The sequence below is a fragment of the Chiloscyllium punctatum genome, chromosome 7 (genome assembly GCF_047496795.1).
Source record: "Chiloscyllium punctatum isolate Juve2018m chromosome 7, sChiPun1.3, whole genome shotgun sequence".
Classification (NCBI taxonomy): Eukaryota; Metazoa; Chordata; class Chondrichthyes; order Orectolobiformes; family Hemiscylliidae; genus Chiloscyllium; species Chiloscyllium punctatum.
The window spans coordinates 75709884-75729750 of NC_092745.1; the positions used below are offsets into that span (position 1 = coordinate 75709884).

Here is a 19867-nt window from a genome sequence, read left to right on the forward strand (position 1 = left end):
TGTGAGATCAGCTAAGAGGAAAGAGGAAACATACAAAAGATCAATGCATCTGAAAACAGATGAAACTTTGCAAGAGTATTGGGAAAATAGGACCAATCTGAAATGAGGAATTAAGAGGGTTAAAAGTGGTCATGAAATATCTTTAGCAAACAGGTTTAAGGAAAACCCCAAAGTCTTTTATTCATATAAAAGGAGCAAGAGGGTAACTAGAGAAAGGGTTGGCCCACTCAAGGACAAAGGAGGAAAGTTATGCGTGGAGTCAGAGAAAATAGGTGAGTTTCTTAATGAGTACTTTGTGTCGATATTCATCGAAGAGAGGGACGTGATGGATGTTTAGGTTAGCGATAGATGTTTGATTACTCTAGATCAAATTGGCATAAGGAGTGTGGAAGTGTTGGGTTTGCTAAAAGGCATTAAGGTGGACAAGGTCTGGATGCGATGTAACCCAGGTTACTGAGGGAAGTCAGAGAGGAAATAGCCACGGCCTTAACAGATATCTTTGTGGCATCCTTGAACACGGGTGTGGTCCCGGAGGACTGGAGAATTGCTCATGTTGTCCCCTTATTTAAAAAGGGTAGCAAGGATAATCCAGGTAATTATAGACTGGTGAGCCTGATGTCAGTGTACAGTACTAGTTGCCACATTATCAAAAGGATGTGAATGCTTTTGAGAGGTGCAGAGAAGGTTTATGAGGATGTTGCCTGATATGGAAGATGCTAGCTATGAAAAGAGGTTGAGTAGGTTAGGTTTGTTTTCATTAGAAAAAAGAAGATTGAGGGGGGACCTGATTGATGTTTACAAAATCATGAAAGGTATAGACAGGGTGGATAGAGACAAGCTTTTTCCCAGAGTGAAGAATTCAATAAGGAGAGGTCACACTTTCAAGGTGAGAGGTGAAAAGTTTAAGGGGGATACATGCAGCAAGTACTTCACACAGAGGATGGTGTGTGTTTAGAATGCATTGCCAGCAGAAGTGGTAGAAGCAGGCATGGTAGATTAATTTAAGATGCGTCTGGACAGATGCCTAAGTAGGTGGGGAACAGAGGGATACAGATGCTTAGGATTTGAGCAACAGGTTTAGACAGTAGGTTTGGATCGGCTCAGGCATGGAGGGCCGAAGGGCCTGGTCTAGGCTGTAAATTTTCTTTGTTCTTTGTTCAGTGGTTGGGAAGCTGCTGGAAAAGATACTGAGGGATAGGATCTATTTACATTTGGAAGAAAATGGACATCAGTGATAGGAAGATCATGTCTTACCAACTTAATAGAATTCTTTGAGGAAGTGACAAAGTTGATTGATGAGGGAAGGACTGTAGATGTCATATACATGGACTTCAGTAAGGTGTTTGATAAGGTTACCCATGGTAAGCTGATGGAGAAAGTGAAGTCACATGGGGTCAAGGGTGTACTAGCTAGATGGATAGTAAACTGGCTGGGCAGCAAGAGACAGAGTAGTAGTGGAAGGGAGTTTCTCAAATGGAGACCTGTGACCAGTAGTGTCCCACAGGAATTGTGCTGGGTCCACTGTTGTTTGTGATATGCATAAATGATCTGGACGAAGGTTACAGATGGTCTGATTAGCAAGTTTGCTGATGACACTAAGATTGGTGGAATAGCAGATAGTGAAGGAGACTGTTAGAGAATGTAGCAGAATATAGATAGATTGGAGAGTTGGACAGAGAAATAGCAGATGGAGTTCAATCTGGGCAAATGAGAGGTGATCCATTTTGGAAGATCCAATTCAAGAGCGAACTATACAGTAAATGGAAAAGCCCTGGGAAAAATTGATGTACAGAGATATCTGGGTGTTCAGGTCCACTGTACCCTAAAGGTGGCAATGCAGGTCAATAGAGTGGTCAAGAAGGTATATAGCACACTTTCCTTCATTGGAAGGGGTATTGAGTACAAGAGTTGGCAGATCATGTTACAGTTGTATAGAACTTTGGTTTGGTCACATTTGGAATACTGCGTACAGTTTTGGTCACCACATTACCAAAAGGATGTGGATGCTTTGGAGAGGATACAGAGGAGGTTCATCAGGATCTTGCCTGGTATGGAGGATGCTAGCTATGAAGCTACTTTCATTAGAAAGATGGAGGTTGGGGAGGGGAGGGGACCTGTTTGAGGTCTACAAAACCTTGAGAGGTATAGACAAGGTGGATAGCAAAAAACTTTGAGTCCCCCACTTTGGGAAAAATTATGCTGGGTCATGAGTTCAAGGGTAGAGGAGAATGTTTAAGAGAGAGATTTGTGGAAAATTCTTTACGCAGACCGTAGTGGGTGCCTGGAATGCTTTGCTAGCGGAGGTGGCAGAGGTGGGCACTATAGTGTCATTTAAGATGTATCTAGATGGATACATGAATGGGCAGGGAGCAGAGGGATACAGATATTTAGAAAGTAGGGGGACAGGTTTACTCTGTATCCTTCATCTAAGTAATTAACGTAGATCCCGTGACACTCTAGTAGTTACAACTTTACAAAAACAGAGACCACTCTTTAAAGTAAATCCATTGACTATGAAATGCAATTAGACATCTTCAGTTGTGAATGATGCTACATGAATGCAAGTTCTTCCAAATGGAGTATTACCTTTATGGAAAATGGTCTTATTAACGTTTTTCTTCTGAGGGAATGTTGGCACATAAATTTATACAGTTGAACATAACACCTGATATCACGTTACAGCACAAAGAAGTAATTAGTCAGAAATTAGTTATTTAATCTGTCAAACACTTTAAGGAATACGTTTTAAAAAGGAATTCTGAATGTCAATCATGCCGGCAATTTTCTGATTTTCCGAGACCTAACTCTAGCATGGGACTCAAGAAGAACAACATTATAAATGTGCAAAGAATATGTAAAATATATTGTTGGCCATTTTAGCTATTCCTCAAGCTTTATCACGCACCATCACTCTTGTTGGAAAAACTACAAATAGGGCGAAATTACTACTCCAATAGTTATTTTGGGGGAGATCGTTTCTCGTACTTCATCAACGTCAATTTCAATTTTATCGCAAACTTGTTCTTCTACTCAGAAGCGATGCTAGTATAACAATTACTGTTACATCACGCCGAACTTTGTATTTTAACCCATATTCATTTTATCTAATATATAAATAGACCTCGGACCTGCCAAAAAAAAAGCAGGTGGGAAGCAGTGACTGACGCAATAAGCGTTTGGGGGGTGGACTCCGGTGCTAGTTAATTGCAAACCACACGTCCCTTTTCAAGGCTTTTGCGCATGTTACTGACAGTGCACTTGCACTTCATTCAAATACGTGCGGTTCGCGAAAGCCAGATGGAGCTGTCAGAGGGAGAGGCAGAAATGTGCCGGAGCGAGCCAGGATGGATGTGAGATTGTAAATACTGTACTTACAGTGGGTGGCAGGATAAAGCTGCATGTGTCGCATTGTGTCGGACTTGACCTTTCTCCCTCGCACTGCCTTCAGTTGAACAGAGCAGCTGAGCCCTTTCCTCTGTAGCACGACCCGGTCGCTGGCGGGAGAGCGCGAGTGCGCGCGGGGAGTGGACGCTGCCCGGAGGGGAGCGCGAGCCACCTGGCCGGACAATAGGGGCTCGAGCATCAGCTGGACACTCAGGGACAGCGCGAGCTGCCCGCCTGGACACTAAGAGCAGCGGTCTCGCAAAGGCTTCAACGTTGTTTCATCTTTTGATTTCCACCCCCAATCACCAGTGTGCAAACGAGGCCAACACCGGTCTGCCCGATACTTTGCTGGATTTACCGTGAGTTCATGTTCAAATTCCGATCTATTTATGCGATCTTCGCGCAGATAGCAGTTAAGGAGTAGCATTCCGCGTAGGGTTCCTGGCGCAGGTTAAAAATGAGCGATGCACAGTCGACAGAGTTTTCACTTCATTGACAGCAGGGACTTAGTGACATACTGCATTTTCCGTTTCTGCATTTCAATAGACATGTATTGTTGTCAGCACTATTCATTCTGCTAAGATATATTGTTGTGCCTTGTACCAGTGTAGTCAGGTGCCAGAATGCACATCTGACAGTCAGCTGTGAGAAACCTGCTGTTTGTTTCGTGAATTTGTGACCCAGGCATTATTACGGTATTGCGTACCTAAAGAGTTTCTTTGGTTCACTTTGTTATAAATGCAAGCAATACAAACTGAACCAATTTTCCTCTAGTTCGATAATTGGGGCTATTTTGCAAGTGTTAGTCTAGGCGATCAATTCGAATGATTTTTATTAAAAGCAGGTTTGTGTTTCTAGCATTTTGGGAAGGGGTGTTGCTCAGAATTTAATATATGATCTGGTCGCGTTATATAGACGCAGAAGACAAAGAAACATTCTTTTCAGATTAGACTTCCAGTCCTTTAGTTTTGTTACACTATTACGAAATTATGGTGTAACCTTTTTATGCACGAAAGTGGAATAATTCATTATTGCTGTCGAGTAGGTTTGGTAATGACTGACAAGTTTTTTTTTATAGATGGAAAATATTTTAATCTTTTTATAGCATCCCTTTATCTTATACTATATTGTTCAGTCGAGCCACCTGGCTCACTCATTGAGTGGCTTCAGATTTTAAAAAAAGAACTCTAGTTCAAAAGTGTAAAGTTAGACGTTTTCGCAAATTCTTGAATGACACGATGTCATGGAGACGATACGGAGCTAATGGCCCACCTTTTCTCGTGGCATATGCGAAGCGACCTCCTAGTGTACTTTGGCAGGTTCAACAAATGTTTTAGAACTACTTTCAAGCCCAAGATATCTTAAAGTTGAAACGATTACAGATACATTTCTGCTCCCTTTGCAAGATTCACATTGGTTGTATTCTACATTTTTGAGCAGGAATTTAACCTCCCAAAAACAATTTCAAGAATTGAAAATATTGCTTAAATGCCCCAACATAATTGTCTCAAAGGCATGTCATAATCGCCTTTCTAAGTAGCCAGTGATGTTTCTTCCGTTATCGTAGATGGAGGTTCCTGTACAGCTTGAATACACCGAGAGGATATTTGAAGCTACAGAAAAGTTGTATGTTTGGATTTACTCCCCAGCATGATTTCAGATAGTTTAGTCATGATGGAATTACAAAGATGTATTTGTTTGCTTTAGGACTACCAAAGAAGTAATAGAATGATTACAATGTTGGAAGAGTTTTGAAGAAATAGTAAAAGATTATTTCTATTAGTAAATTGGTTAAAGGGTTAGGATTAATAATAGAATTAGAGAGATGAGACATATGATAACAAAGGATCATCAGTGTGGAATGTATTACTTTAACTGCTGATGAAATGTAATTAATCATGGTTTTAAAAACTTTTTTTGAAGAAAAAGACATGAGCAATAACACAATAGGTAACTTAAGGTTGAGCTAGATGTGATGTGATTACGTAAGATCTTAAAACTATGGAACTGAAATTTGTTATCTGGACACCGATTCCTAGCTATCCAGTTATAAACAAGGATAAGTTAAAGAGAAAGATACTGAGTTCACAAGTGGTCCGTGATCAAATGGAGAAGCCCCAATGGGCTGAATGGCCAAATATTGAAGTAGAATTAGACTATTTGGCCATTGAGTCTGCTCCAACATTTGATCATGTTTCTCAACCCTGTTCTCCAGCCTTCTTCCTGTAACTTGATTCATGGAATGTATTTAGCAAAGGACTTTGTAGAGGGCTGTGGAGGCAATGAATTCCACAGATTAACAATACTTTGGCTGTAATAATAGGAAGGAGATTACCTAGGGATACCTAAACATGCAATTTTAGATTGTGTTGTGCCTCTCAAATAAAACTTCACCAGATAGGTATGGTCCCTTCTTTAATTCCATTAGCAGTCCAACCAGATCACAAGAACTGCTGTGGATTGAGAACAGCTAAGATAATTGGTTTGTATAATGGCTTTCCTAGATATTTCAGTACAGAAAATTTAAGCTGTGAAGCATAAAGTTGAAGGGTCCTGGTCTTTTAAAAATGTTTTTACAAACATCTTTTAATTTGCACAGTATTGTGTATCTTTACCTTATACTGGCATTAATCCACTAGTCTGTTAAGAAATGGTGGAGTTTCAATAATTGATCTGATTGCACATTGCACCGAAGTACAGCACTAGTTAGTTTTGATGTGAACAAGCAGGCATGCTGCATTCTTAATTACACTGAATGGGGGATAGTGGACATCTGTATACACAAACTTAAGTTCAAAATACTAACTGGCTGCTAACAGTTAACAAGATTTGTAATATAATCTCATTTATATTTTGTTACCTTCAGTCTTGTGTTGCAATGCTGTTTTGGTCAGACTCTCACCTTCCAGACTCCATAATTTTGAGTTTATCCTAAACTGTTTGCTGTGTGCTTGCTAATTTCCATTGACTTCATATCCATCAAAAAATTTTAGATAATTTTCTAATCCTTATATTCAAGTCTCCTATAGCTTTATCCATTCCTATCTATGTATCCTATTCCAGCTCTCCAATCCCTCAAGAACTGTTCCACGACACTAGATTCTTGTTGTTTTACTATCATTGTTGGTCATGACTTTGGCATTTAGACTGTAAAATATATTTTTCTTGGATTATTGTCTCTTCCTCTTTAAAAATATTCCTTTTAAAAGATAGTCTTGTCATCTTTCTCTGCACATTATGATAGTGGCACTATTTTACTGACATTAAGACTAACACAAAGGTCTCTATCAGAAGTAGCAGTCACACATAGTGCAGCTTTAGGAACTTCTCCTTCCTTAAGGAAGGGAAGCATGTGGTTTGCTTCCTGCAGGAAACCCAGACTGTTCTGGGGACAAAGTTACATGGCTCCTGGATTGCAAGATGGCATCTAAATGGTCATATTGCCTGGTTTTCTGATAGTTTTGGTTATTTGATCCCACATTTTCAGCTGTGATCTTGAGGGTTCGTGGAGCCTGTATTAAGCTGTTTGGAGTGTTTTTTTTGGGTGGAGGAGTTTGGGTGATATGACATGGCACTTCACTTTGACTGCTGGGACACAGGAAACACTCTGCTTTTGAAGAGTTGTCCACTCTACTAAACTCCATGGAGGGTGAATCCAGTGAGGATTTTAATGGTACCTCTGAAACAGGGGACTCTGGCAGTAGACAGTTCTGCTTGGCATCAGTGGGAAAGTTTATCAGAGTCAGGAGTGCAGTGCTGGAAAAGTACGGCAGGTCAGGCAGCATCTGAGGAGCAGGAGAATCAATGTTTCGGGCATAAGCCCTTCCTCAGGAAAGTTATCAGACTTTATTTAGTCCTTCAACTCTGGCATTGCTTTTACCTTCCAGAGGCCTGGAGTTGGTGTTCAACATTGACTGTTTATATTTTTAAGGTGTACATTTCCTGCGCTCTGGTTTTCATGGAACAAGTTCTGTGCTTGGACCACAGTCTGGTATGGGTGGAAGTTGTTCTGCTCAATACTTAGCTGGGGTCTGCTTACTGGCACTTTAACAACTTGCTCTAGAGGATGGGCTTCCAGCATTAGTTTCTGAACTGTCTGGAGAAGGAAGCTGGAAGATTAATCTCCTTGCAGGTTATCAGTAAGATTCACAAACGTGTCTTTTCTTAGCTGTATGAAAAAGAGTTGACAATCAAGAAAATCCAAATCCTGCTGGAGGTGTATAAGAAGGGCATGTTGAGGGATTATTAACTCTTGGGTCCAGAGGTTCTGGATCACAGCTGTCCTTCTCTACTGCTTGGGGTGGGGGGGAGAAAGGTATGGGGTCTTCCAGCTGCTTGCTGATGACTGATCCCTTGTCTCTGATTCATTCAGCAGCAAGGTGCAATCCATAACTTGTTGCACTACTCTGTTCTGTCCTTCTGTCCAACAAGGATACTTGCTGAGTTCCATGGGAGGAGGACTTGTCACAAGTCAGCTGAGGTAGTACTAGCATTCTAGATAGTGCCAATTAGTCTGGAAGAGCTCACAGGTATCCTTGACCTATTCTCCAGTGGTAAATGCCTGGGGAGTTCCACAGGGTATTCAGAAGTGTGCTGGGGAAAGACTACATGTTCGCCCTGGTTGGGGAGATGTCCCTCTCTTAGTGCAGGGTGGTCATAATAGTGTAGCCAAACAGCAGTCATCTCCAGTTTATTAAACTGGCATACAGTTTCTCTCCTCAGCATGAACTTCACAATCTTTGGAATGTCATCTCTTCTGCCTTGGCACATTACTGGATCACCTGGTCCACTTTGACCAGTCCTATGTGGCCCTGGGTCTAGATTAGAATGGTGCTGGAAAAGCACAGCAGGTCAGGCAGCATCCGAGGAGCAGGAAATTGATGTTTCGGGCAAAAGCCCTTCATTAGGAATAGATGAAGGGCTTTTTCCTGAAACGTCGGTTTTTCTTGTTCCTCAGATGCTGCCTGACCTGTGTTTTTCCAGCACCACTCTAATCTAGACTCTGGTTTCCAGCATCTGCAGTCCTTGTTTTTACTTGTGGCCCTGGGCCAAAGTATTTATGACAACATCAAGTCTGTGACCTGATCTATCTTCCCCAAAAGAGTGGTCAATCAGCTGACTTCCTGTTCTTTGATCAAGAGATGGAGTTTGGCAAAGTGGATAATTTTTTTTCCAAACTCAGTACTTGGGTTCAGCACACTTTTTGTGATGACAGTCAGATTTGTGTTTAATTAAAGTTAATGGATCACTTCAGTTTATACAGGTAATGTGCTCCTCATAGTCATGAAAACAGCAGATCTGCAGAGGAAGTGAATGTGCTGAGAGATGTACTCTACAAGGACCAATGGGAGATAACAACGTGCCAGACTTCTGCTTGGTCAGTAGTGGATGGACTCTTTGCTGAAGGAGCTCCAATCTTTGGACCTGAAACATCTATACTGAAAATGTGCTGCTGGAAAAGCGCAGCAGGTCAGGCAGCATCCAAGGAACAAGAGAATCGACGTTTCGGGCATAAGCCCGAGTATACTCTGAGTATACTCGGGCTTATGCCCGAAATGCCGATTCTTCTGTTCCTTGGATGCTGCCTGACCTGCTGCACTTTTCCAGCAACACATTTTTCAGCTCTGATCTCCAGCATCTGCAGTCCTCACTTTCTCCCTGAAACATCTATCTCTATTTGGGAGTCTAATTTAACCCTGCTAAAGAATCACTGCTAGTGAACTTGCAGGAACTGGAGGCCAAAATTACCACCTGCCGAGGCCTTGGACACAATTGCTCTAAGTGCTGCCTAAAAAGTGTTCCAGTGCTGTCATTAACCAATCATATTGTGGTATCGTTGGTCACTTTGATCTCTTCACTGAAGTTTGTCAGATATACCTCATGTTAATATATTTTGTTCAGGTCAAAAGGCTGTCTTGAGTCTCCTGCTTAGGAAGAGTTACCTTTAGGTTGAGCCTCCTCTGTGATTTTTGTGCCACGATGTTGTTTCTGTTCTGGCAGTTGCAAAACTTGAATAATGATATTCAGCTTTTGTTTGTAGATTGATCAGTCTTTGACTCATTACAAGAGTTGCCCTCCTTTTTGTTCCTACCTGATTTACTTAGGACATTGTCTCATGCTGGAGATCACCCATGGGAAGAATAACAGCAATAGTTTGGGAACTGCTGCTCAGGAACCCACCAGTGTGGTTTTGTGCTGGGGGTGGGTGGAAACCAGACTGCTGAGGTGACTATAATCTTGGAGACATGCTGAACTTTGGAGTAGGATGGATGCTGCTGATGTGCAAGTGTTACTTCATCTTCCTAGCCAAGGCTATAGAGAGCTTTAAAACATTGAATGGCTTAAGCATACTGTGGGTCTCTGAGTATACTTCTATTCATTTGGAATTTCACATTGATCCAAGACTACAGAAACCTGAGTTTTTAGTAATAAACAAGAAGAAAATCTATTCAGTCCAAACAAACTTGGACTTTTTACCACTGGTGAAATGGATTATTAACACGTAAAATATACATTTTAACCAAACCCTCTTTGCATTCAAACATGCATGCATTCATTCATTCATTGTCTAAATGGGACAAACAATAGATGGCAAACAGCCATATAGAAATATCCTAGGTGGACAGCATAGGCTAAAAAAGAGCAAATTCTGTTATTTGAACTGCTTTAAAAAATAAACCCACAAGGGTGGAATGGGCTTTTTCAAAGATTTCAGTTCAGCATGCTGGTACTTTATCTTGCCATAAGACAAATTTCCAGTCAGAACCATCTCGTGGGCAAACTGAGGTGATCACCCTGGGCTGAGACTATAGGCACTTGGAGACTCAAAATTGAAAGCCTGAAATGAAAAGTTCCCTGGAGAGTGGGGTACAGGTGTGTGGCCACACAGTATGATTTATCCTAGGGGCATGGGGCTCTGCATGATGGGATTTGCTGTGGGGTCATGCACCATTGTAGGATGGAGGCTCTTCCCTGCCCCAGTGGAGAGCTCTACATGGAAGTTCTTCACTTTTTACTGCCAGAGACCTGGTGGTAGAGGGTATACCCACAATAGTTCTGTCCAATTATATATCCAGTAGGCTCATGGATTCTCAGGCTGTCATTTTTCTTTTCTTAAATTCTTTTTCTTTTTGGAGGGTCTATCTCATTTTTGATACACTGCTTAATTCCATTCTGAAATTTAATATTCCTCTGCCAAATGTGCAAGTTGAATGAAAACAGATTTGATTAGATCTTCAAGACTTCAGTAAATGTCCTGAGGTAATGTGAGCACAATCACAGATGATTTTGATCCGGTTGATGGAACTATCTTGTATCTTCTCAATTACAGGAAAAACTCTTCTGTATCAGAGTTGTTTATCAGCTTTGGTGTCAACCACCAAGTATCAAACCTATAAAAATGCTAAACATGGTTCCAGCATGCTTCAAGAAAAAGCAGAATGTTTAGTGGAATATTAAGCTGATGAGCTGCAATATCTAGCTGAGGGGCATCATCCATCTTTTTTTAAATATATGAAAGACAGCATATTACCTATCCACCATTAACTTTTCTGTTTGGATCACGGCAGTGAGTTTATCACTAAGACAGCTGTAATGGAAAAGGTGACATGAGCACTTCCCCAAGCTGTTCAACGCAGACCACTGCATCCAAGTAGAGAAGGAAGAAAAGATGTGGTGACTATCTATGAATACATAACAATGAATGCTATACAATTTCAAATGCATATTATTATACCTTTTTTCTAAGTCCTATTCATGTCTGTTAGAAATCTTCATGGATGATTTTCTCAAGAATCCTTGCCAGGTGATTCCTGAATTAACTGTGGGATAGCTGATACTGTTCTCATCAAGAGAATAGCACAAAACCTGCAGCAAATATCAGGATCTGTTGTGCTATAGGGTTAAGGTTACATTTGACTCTGCCAGAAGCTTCCAGATAGGTCTATCTGGTCTATGGCATTTGCTGTCCAAACTAGGCTGCTTGAATATTATGGTCAAAATCCTGGGCTGACTAGATGATGGCATGGTTGGACACGTTTATGCATGTGGTGAGATATTGTCTGCCTTTTTGTGGTGACTCTTAGTATAAGATACGAATATGCCTAGGCCCACAAATCTTCAGTCACCTATTGGCTTTCTCAAGTGAGGTATCTGAGACATTCCTGCAGGCATCTACATTTAAGTTCTGTTTGTGGAAGATCTTCAGTCTTGCCAGTGAGTCTCCTCTGACTCTGAGACAGTTGTCAGAGAACTTCTGCATGCGGACAACTGTCATAGTCTAAAAGATTTTCCTGTTGCAAGAAACTATTGCACACAAGTTTTCAATTACTTTGATCTGTAAATCAGTGTCTCCTAAGGGGTGAGGTTATTTTTCAATCAGCACCAGTCATTGGTACCCAGCCAAAGTTTGTGCAGAATTTGACAGACCTTTTTGGTAATGTGTTCTTTAGGCATTGCCACAATGAAATAAGATATTAGTATATGCATCCAGAAAGAGGGTTATGTTGATGGCCAATTCCAATATTTTGTCTAGAGCCTGTGTGGCCTTAGTAAGGATAAAATCAAATTCTAACAAACCATTGTCCCTACCACCCTGACATATGTTTGCTATAGGCATTGATTCCAAAATTCTGAAATGCTGCATCAAAGACACTGACTGATAATGAGAATTCAATAGTGAGACAAACGCAACAAAGTCCTTCATGCTGAGTGCAACAGCATGGAGGACTAGCCCCTAGAAAATTCAAATTGTCAGAGGCAGGTCATGCTGAACAAATCCAGTGAAATTATTCAAGGAGGTGACTAAATGTTGAGTGAGGGTGGGGCAGTTGGATGCAGTTTATTATGGATATTTAGCAAGGCCTTTGACAAGATCTGAAGTGGATAAACTGAAGCTAGAAGCTGATCAGATCCACAGTAACCTGGCAAGTTGGATCCAAAATTGGTTTAGGGACAAGAGACAGTATGGTGCTAGAAGGCTGTTTGCATGAATGGAACCATGTGTGCTGTAGCAGATCATAGGGATCAGTGCTGGGTTCCCTAGTCATGATTCTGAGATGCCGGTGTTGGACTGAGGTGTACAAAGTTAAAAATCACACAACACCAGGCTGTAGTCCAACAGGTTTAATTGGAAGCACACTAGCTTACAGAGCGACACTCTAGCTTTTGGAGCAACGCTCCTTCATCAAGTGTGTCCAATTAAACCTGGTGTTGTGATTTTTAACTTGGGTTCCTTAGTGCTTGATGTTCATAAATGATGTAAATGAGAAGGTTTGGGGCTGGGGAGGGGAAGAGGTGGGATGATAAATTTGTGGATGCTGTAAAGATCAGCTGAGTGGTTGACAGGAGGAAAATGTTAGGTTACAGGAGGATATAAATAGAACCTGCAGATCAGTGGTGGATGGAATTTGATTAACACTGCCCCACAGTACCACCTGCATGTCTGTCTGTGGAGTTTTCATGTTCTCCCCATATCTGCATGGGTTTCCTGTGTTCCTGTTTCATCTCCATCTACAGATGTGCAGGTGAGGTGGATGGGCAATGCTAAATTGCCCCATAACATCCAGGAATGTGCAGGCTACATGGATTGGTCATAGGGTTGCAGGGATAGGATGGGGGTGGTGGGTCAGGGTAGGATGCTCTTCAGAGGGTCTGTGTGGGAGAGGGAGGATACTGTCATTCAATTGTCCATGCAAAGGTAGCACAAATCTCTTCAGTGTTTTAAGGACCACTTACACCAAATTAGCAATATTCCAGAGAAAAGGTGTCTCTTTTTTTTGAAAACACAGCAATGTTGAATGATATAAGGTGATGCTGTATCCAAGTGGATGTTCAGTTTTTCACAGTACACATCCTATATAAGTATTGGTTTGTTTTTTTTTTGTGTAGTTCAAAATCTTCTAGGTAATTTACAAATTGGGACTAGATTGGAAAGTGCTCCTGGAAGTAATTTACTAGGCTTAGTACTGTTCTGGTACCTCACTACTTGTTTAGCATTGTCTCCATGGTGGCATATGTTAAAGTTAGTGCTCACTTTATGCTTTTATGTCTGACCTAATCCTACCAAACTACTGATCCCTCTGCACTGGGGATATCTCACTACCATTCATACTCCTGCATCATCACAAATTGCACTTGCATTTGTATGCATTATACTCCATTCCTGCCTTTTGTCCCATTGCAGAAATAATTCATCCATTGGATCCAAATTTTTAGCATACCAATTTTCATGGTTTGTCTGGAGAGAATAGCCTTTTTTGTTCAGGACTTTTCAACGGGTGCGGGTAGTCTGGATGTAACTTTGACAACACTTTTTTTTGGCTATTGTAAACTTTGCCTGTAAATTGATACATATTTCACTAAATGAACAGGTTTTGAGTATGCTGTACTTTTGTTGTACTCAATTATTTTGAACAGTTAAGTGGGTTCTTGACAGATTTGAAGAGTGCTTTCTATGTGGTTCAGTAGAGTTGTTGGAAACTGAAGGGGCACTTTACAGAAAGAACAACTTAGTCTCATTTTACTAATGCAGTGTGAAATATATCTTCTAATTCCAAAGGGAAACATGCAAGTCAGGTGAAATTTTATTTGTGGAATGAAAAAGTTAACTTTAGTTCACTGATGTTCAACAGAACCATGCTAATGAAGTCAAAATATGTGTGAATAAATATTACTGTTGCACTGTCAACAAAGCATAAATCACCTTTTTTGGTTTAGGTATAAATATAGTACTGGATTGTTACCATGTCACCAGTATTTAAGTCCTACCCATTTTTGTCTCAAGAAAACACCAGAGATTGCTGGAAAGGTTCAGCCGGTCTGGCAGTATCTGTGGAGAGAAATCTGTTGACGTTTCAGGTCCAGTGACCCTTCCTCAGACCCTCTTTCCCATCTATTTTGTTTTTGGTTCGGTCCCCTCAGAGCTTTTTTCAGTTAACATTAAGTTCAATCAATCCTATTACAAAAACTGATCTAATCTTTTTGGTAGAAAAGCACCCAAACATGCACACTAAAGGTCTTCAGTAGTTGTAACAATACTTTGCATTTTACACAAGTCCAGCTATGCATGACAACCATTCCTTCAAGTTTACTATGAAACCAGACTTGCGTACCATCCTATTAAGTAGCGCTATTCCAAACACTTCATTCTCTTCTCTTGTGATGTATTTTGCAACTTTGTGCAGTTTAATGTGTCTTATGTTATTAAGAAATTATGGCCAGAAACAAACACTGACTGTAGCCAAATGAATTTTGTGCTTGTTAAACCTTAAAATCATATCATTTTCATTACTACTGTAGAGAATAAATCACTTCTATTGACTTGATTTAAATGAATGCACAATTTCTTAAATGAGCTTTGAGAAGAAATGCTATCCTTTTGTTTTCTTGTGAACACTCCTATTTAATGTTTTAGAATTTTATACATAATTCATCTATGCATATTAATTAATGTTTAACTTTGCAATATTTTATATTTTTTTATCTTGCAATTCCAACAGAGTTTCCTTTTTTATAATAGAACAACCCCCAGTTTGGTCAGCACTACAGTGTCTTTCATCTTGAAACCCAAATGAACAGTTATGTATTATAGGGAATATTGTTTTGTTTTTACAGCTTTTTGTGGAAAATGGATTTAAAACCATCTCACTGTCATTATTATATAACTTTTTAAAAAAACTTTGAATAATTATAAAATGTAGTATTTGTGGCTCTTGAAATCTGAAATAAAAATTTGTATTCTTGGGCACTTTCTAAAGGAATAATACAACATTTATGTTGAGTGCATTTTCAATTTGTCTGCAAATTGACATCTGTGCAAATACTGCAATATTTCTGTATAGCTGAAGCACTCAGATTGTTTTGAGCAATGGCAAATACCCAGGAAATGAATGAATTGAACAAAAATGGCTAGTTTCCAGGTCAAGCAGATGTAACAAGTGTTTACAGAACAACTGTATTACTCTCTCTCTCTCTCTCTCTCTCTCTTCTTTTTAGTGTGGAAAAGTCCACTTTGTTTTGAAATCACACTGGTTGAAACTAGTTCATGTATCATTTAGTTGCTGTGCTATTGGAGACTCCCAGGACTGATAAGTCCCACCCAGGTCTCTAAATGATAACTCCTTCATACCCCATCCAATGTGGCTGGCAAGTGATTAGAGGCATAATTGGTCATCCTGTTTAGTGCTGTTGTTTCTGGTGTCTATTTGTTCCTCTTGCAATTTCCAGTGGTAGAAAGGCATGGAACCTGTGTAGCAATTAAGACCTTTTAAGGCCAATTACTAGACATTTTTAAGGGCCTCTTTCCCATGATTGATCAGATTTTACACATGGTGTGGTGAGCTGACCATGATGTATTTAGGCTTTCAGCTAGAAACCTGGCACACTCTCTAGGCTAGACAAGTGAAATGACAAAAGCTTGCCTGACAACTTGCCAATTAAGTTACTTAATCACATTATCTTTACCCTCCTGACTCCACTGTCGATGCTGGATCCCAATCACCCTCAGCCTCTGTCTGACCCAAACAATAAGAACTTTCTTTCATCTGGTGATCACCACAGTTCCCTTTGTTGTACAGTAATCTGTACAGTTCTAATGCCAGTCAAAATGATGTGCTGTGTGTGAGCGTGAACCCTGAAGTGGTCACTTCTAGCAATATTGTCATGGACAGATGCTCCTGTGATATCTTGATGAGCACCTAAGGGGAGGTAGTTTTTCTTTCGTGTTGGTTCTTGTGCCAGCTTTTTTTTTCAGTCAAATGGATATAGTCATCCAAAGTAACTTGTAGTTGAGCTACCCTTGGTGATAGGCATTGAAGTCCTTTATCCAGAATACATCATCTGATCGTTTGTTATCCATAGTGCTACTTCAAATCTAAGCAGCATACTAGAAATAGAGCTATTCCACAGCTAGTAATTAGATCAAATGTTTTGAGCCCTGCCACATTCAGTCATTAACTGAACAGCCATTGGGGAGGAAGCCCGGTATGTGGGTGCAAATCCAAGACTGAAGAGTTTGCAACCATCCTTTTAGCCAGAAGTGCAAAGAAGATGATCCATCTGTCTTTCTCTGAAATCCCTATCATCACAGATGCCAGCCTTCAAATAATTTGATCCATTCTGTATGGTGCTGAAAATGTGTTGCTGGAAAAGTGCAGCAGGTCAGGCAGCATCCAAGGAACAGGAGAATCGACATTTCGGGCAGAAGGGCTTATTCTCTTGTTCCTTGGATGCTGCCTGACCTGCGCTTTTCCAGCAACACATTTTCAGCTCTGATCTCCAGCATCTGCAGTCCTCACTTTTTTTTTCTCCTCCATTCTGTATGATGCCAAGAAATGGCAGAGGGTACTGGGATGCAGTAAAAGCAAAAATATGGGTTCTAATACTGAAGATTTGAATCTTCTGTCAAGTCACTTCAGAACAGCTGTAACATTCACTATCAAACAAAGTGAGGGGGATCTAAGATGGCGGCGATCTGAGAAGATCACACTGCGGATCTTCGCATCGCAGCAGGAGCAGGACGGTCCTTTTAACCTGCCCAACCCAAGTCATCAGGATTTCTTGGGACATTGGAAAGATTGTGGAGCCCCAAGAAACAGTCTAAAAATTTGACTTACCTGTATTTTCAGCTGTCCAGAAATGTCTAAAAAGGGAGGTGGAGCATCCAAGGCTGGGTCTGCAGTTCAGCCTGCAGCAGCATCGGAGCCGATTACCCTCTAGGATTTGGTGAACCCGCTCTCGAAATCTCGCGAGATGTTGGGAAACAGATTGAAGAGAAGCTGGCTCCAGTCTCTCTCTCATGCTGCAGAAGCATGCACAGTAGCTGGGAGACCTGGAGAAGAGGACAGATGAGGTGGAGCACAGGGTCACAGTGGTGAAAGCTGATGCCAGTTCATCCAAGGATGAGATCCAAGCCCTGAAGATGCAGGTTCATAACTTGCGTGACCAAATGGATGATCTTAAACACGGGCAGGAGAAAAAAAACATTTGGATCATTGGTCTGCCTGAGGTGAGCAGCCTGCAGAATTTGTTGAAGATTGGCTTCTGAAATTCCTTGACTTTAGAGGCTGGCATGAGGATTGAAGATAGAGAGGGCTCACCCAGGTCGCAGTGCGGAGGTTGGGTCTGGGTCAATGCCCTCGTCCTTTCCTGGTGCGGTTCCATCATTACCGGGATAAGGAGAGAGTCAAGGAGGCTTCCAGACTCCAGGGAAAGGATCCAAAGGCCCTAATTTATGAGGGGTCGAAGAGAAGTCCTGAAAGAACATGATCTTGACACCATCATATGACTTTCATTTCTGGATCTTCACTGCTGAGAAGACTGAAGGAGCTTGGGATTCAGTACTCTGAGATATCCAGCAGTGCTTTGGATCACTTTGGATGGATCCATGCATCTCTTTGACACATCAGAGAAGGCAGAGACTTTGTGGACAAACTAACCTAATTTAAACAATTGTAGTATGTATAAATATTGTTGCTTGGGTATGCGTTTATCATTCTGTAAAAGAAATTGAGGGATCCAGTTGGAGCTCTGTCCCCCCTTTTTTTTCCCCTCTATTGATAATTTGGTTCAAACTGTCTGGTGGTTAAGATGTACACTCCTAAATTTCTAAGTTTAGGACATACCAAAGGATGGGTGGGGTATTTATTCCCATTTTTAATATAAAAGTTTTTAAAAATTCATTGATATTCTATGGGGGTGTTTTTATTCTTAAGCTTGTGCTTGCGATGTGGCTCCAGCTGGGAGAAGTGAAGGTGGTTGAGATGGTTAGTTGCTTATTTATGGGCAGCTCAGGACAGGTAGTTGCCCCCTCTGGGCAGGGGGTGAGTTCCCTTACTCGGCACTATTGGCACTTTATATGTTGGCTTGTTTTCTGGTTTTTTTGTTTTTATTTCTAATAATTTTGTATGTTAAACATAGTGGTTTTAGTTTATGTAGTTTTTATATTTTGGTGGACCATGCAACACTATATTACTCAGCAGTTTGTGGTTCGGGTTCCTCCTCTCTGGAATTTAAATGTAATTGCAGAAGATTATAGCTAATGATTTGATTAAATGGTGTACCTGGGATATCGAGGGAAGTCACTAATCAATTAAGAAGAAGCTGGTACCCTTGAGTCTTAGAAGAACGTGGATATTGCTTTGTTACAGGAGACCCATTTGGATGACGAGCATCTGAAACTACAGCAGAATGGCTTTGACGGAATTTATTTTTCTTCATTTTAATACCAGACGTAGGGGAGCGGCTATATTGGTTAGGAAAAATTTCTCATTTTAAATTGTTGGAATGTGTTAAAGACACATACGGGAGGTGTGTAATTCTTTAAAGCCTTGATAAATGGGGAAAAATATGGTAAATTAAATATTTATTGTCCCCCAGCTCCTTCTCAAATTCTTGGTGGATGCTTTTTCTAAACGGAGTCTCGGCATGTCATCGTAGGGGTAGATTTTAACTGCCTCATGGACCCCACAGTAGATGGGTTGCCTAAAGGTCCCTCTATGCCCTCTGCACAAACTAAACAGTTATTGGGTTTGTGTGGGGAATTTAGGGTTGGTGGACGTCTGGAGGTGTCCCCACCCTACAGGTAGGGATTTCACGTTTTTATCCAATCCGCATAGATGTCACAAGGATTGCTTTTTTCTTTTCTGACCCCTGCGGTAACCCTGGACCTAGTGGCATCCTGTACGATTGGTAATATTGCCACCTCTGATCATGCTCCAGTGTACCTTTTTTTTATGGTTAAGATTAAGGATGTTAGTGTATTCAAGGTACTAGCAAATGGACCTTTTTTTATTCTCATGGGCAGTAAGTTTGTGGAGTATTTCTGTACGGAATTTCGGGCATTCCTAGACATCAACATAGGCTCGGTTGATAGCTCATCTGTTCTCTGGGAAACTGCCAAAGCATATGCCAGGGGGTTAGTTATTTCATATTCCACCAGTAGGAAGCAGCAGGGTGAGCAGCAACGTCTCCTTGAAGCACGGTTGAAAGCAGCCGAGAAGGCCTATTTTGACAGACCCTCATTTCGTCAAACTACAGACGATTACGGCACTGTGGTCTACACTAAATTCTGTGCTCGCGCAGATGGCAAAGAAGGAGCTGGCTTTTGCAAAGCAAAAGTTGAGTATGGTGACAAATACTTAGCATACCTTGCCAGAAAGAGAAGTGCCCCCCAAACCATTATGGCGATTAGGGAAGGGTCTGGGAACCTAACATGTGAGTCTACAAAGATTTAATGTGGCATTCCAGAGATTCTACTAAGTTATACCAATCAGAGGATTGTGAGGAGGGGCTGGCCAAAATGGAATTCTTTTTCAGGGATCTGCAGCTCCCGGGTGTGACTCCCAAACAACAGTCCTTTCTCAATGCCCCATTATCAGAGCAAGAAGTGCAGGAAGCTGAGAGGCAGCTTCAGAGAGGAAAGGCGCCCAGTCCTGGCAGACTTCCCAGTGAATTCTATAAGGAATTTATAAGTATACTGTCAGGC

At 41.0% G+C, this 19867-nt stretch overlaps 1 protein-coding gene across 2 annotated transcripts in view; it reads left to right on the plus strand.

Moving 5' to 3' along the window:
• Window positions 1–3368: 3368 nt before the first annotated feature.
• pde4ba (phosphodiesterase 4B, cAMP-specific a) overlaps window positions 3369–19867 on the plus strand; it is a 629295-nt gene continuing 612796 nt past the window's right edge. For both annotated transcript variants that reach the window (XM_072574073.1, XM_072574074.1), the window contains exon 1: window positions 3369–3743. The gene's annotated coding sequence lies outside the window, so the exon portion shown is untranslated. The remainder of the gene's footprint in view (window positions 3744–19867) is intronic.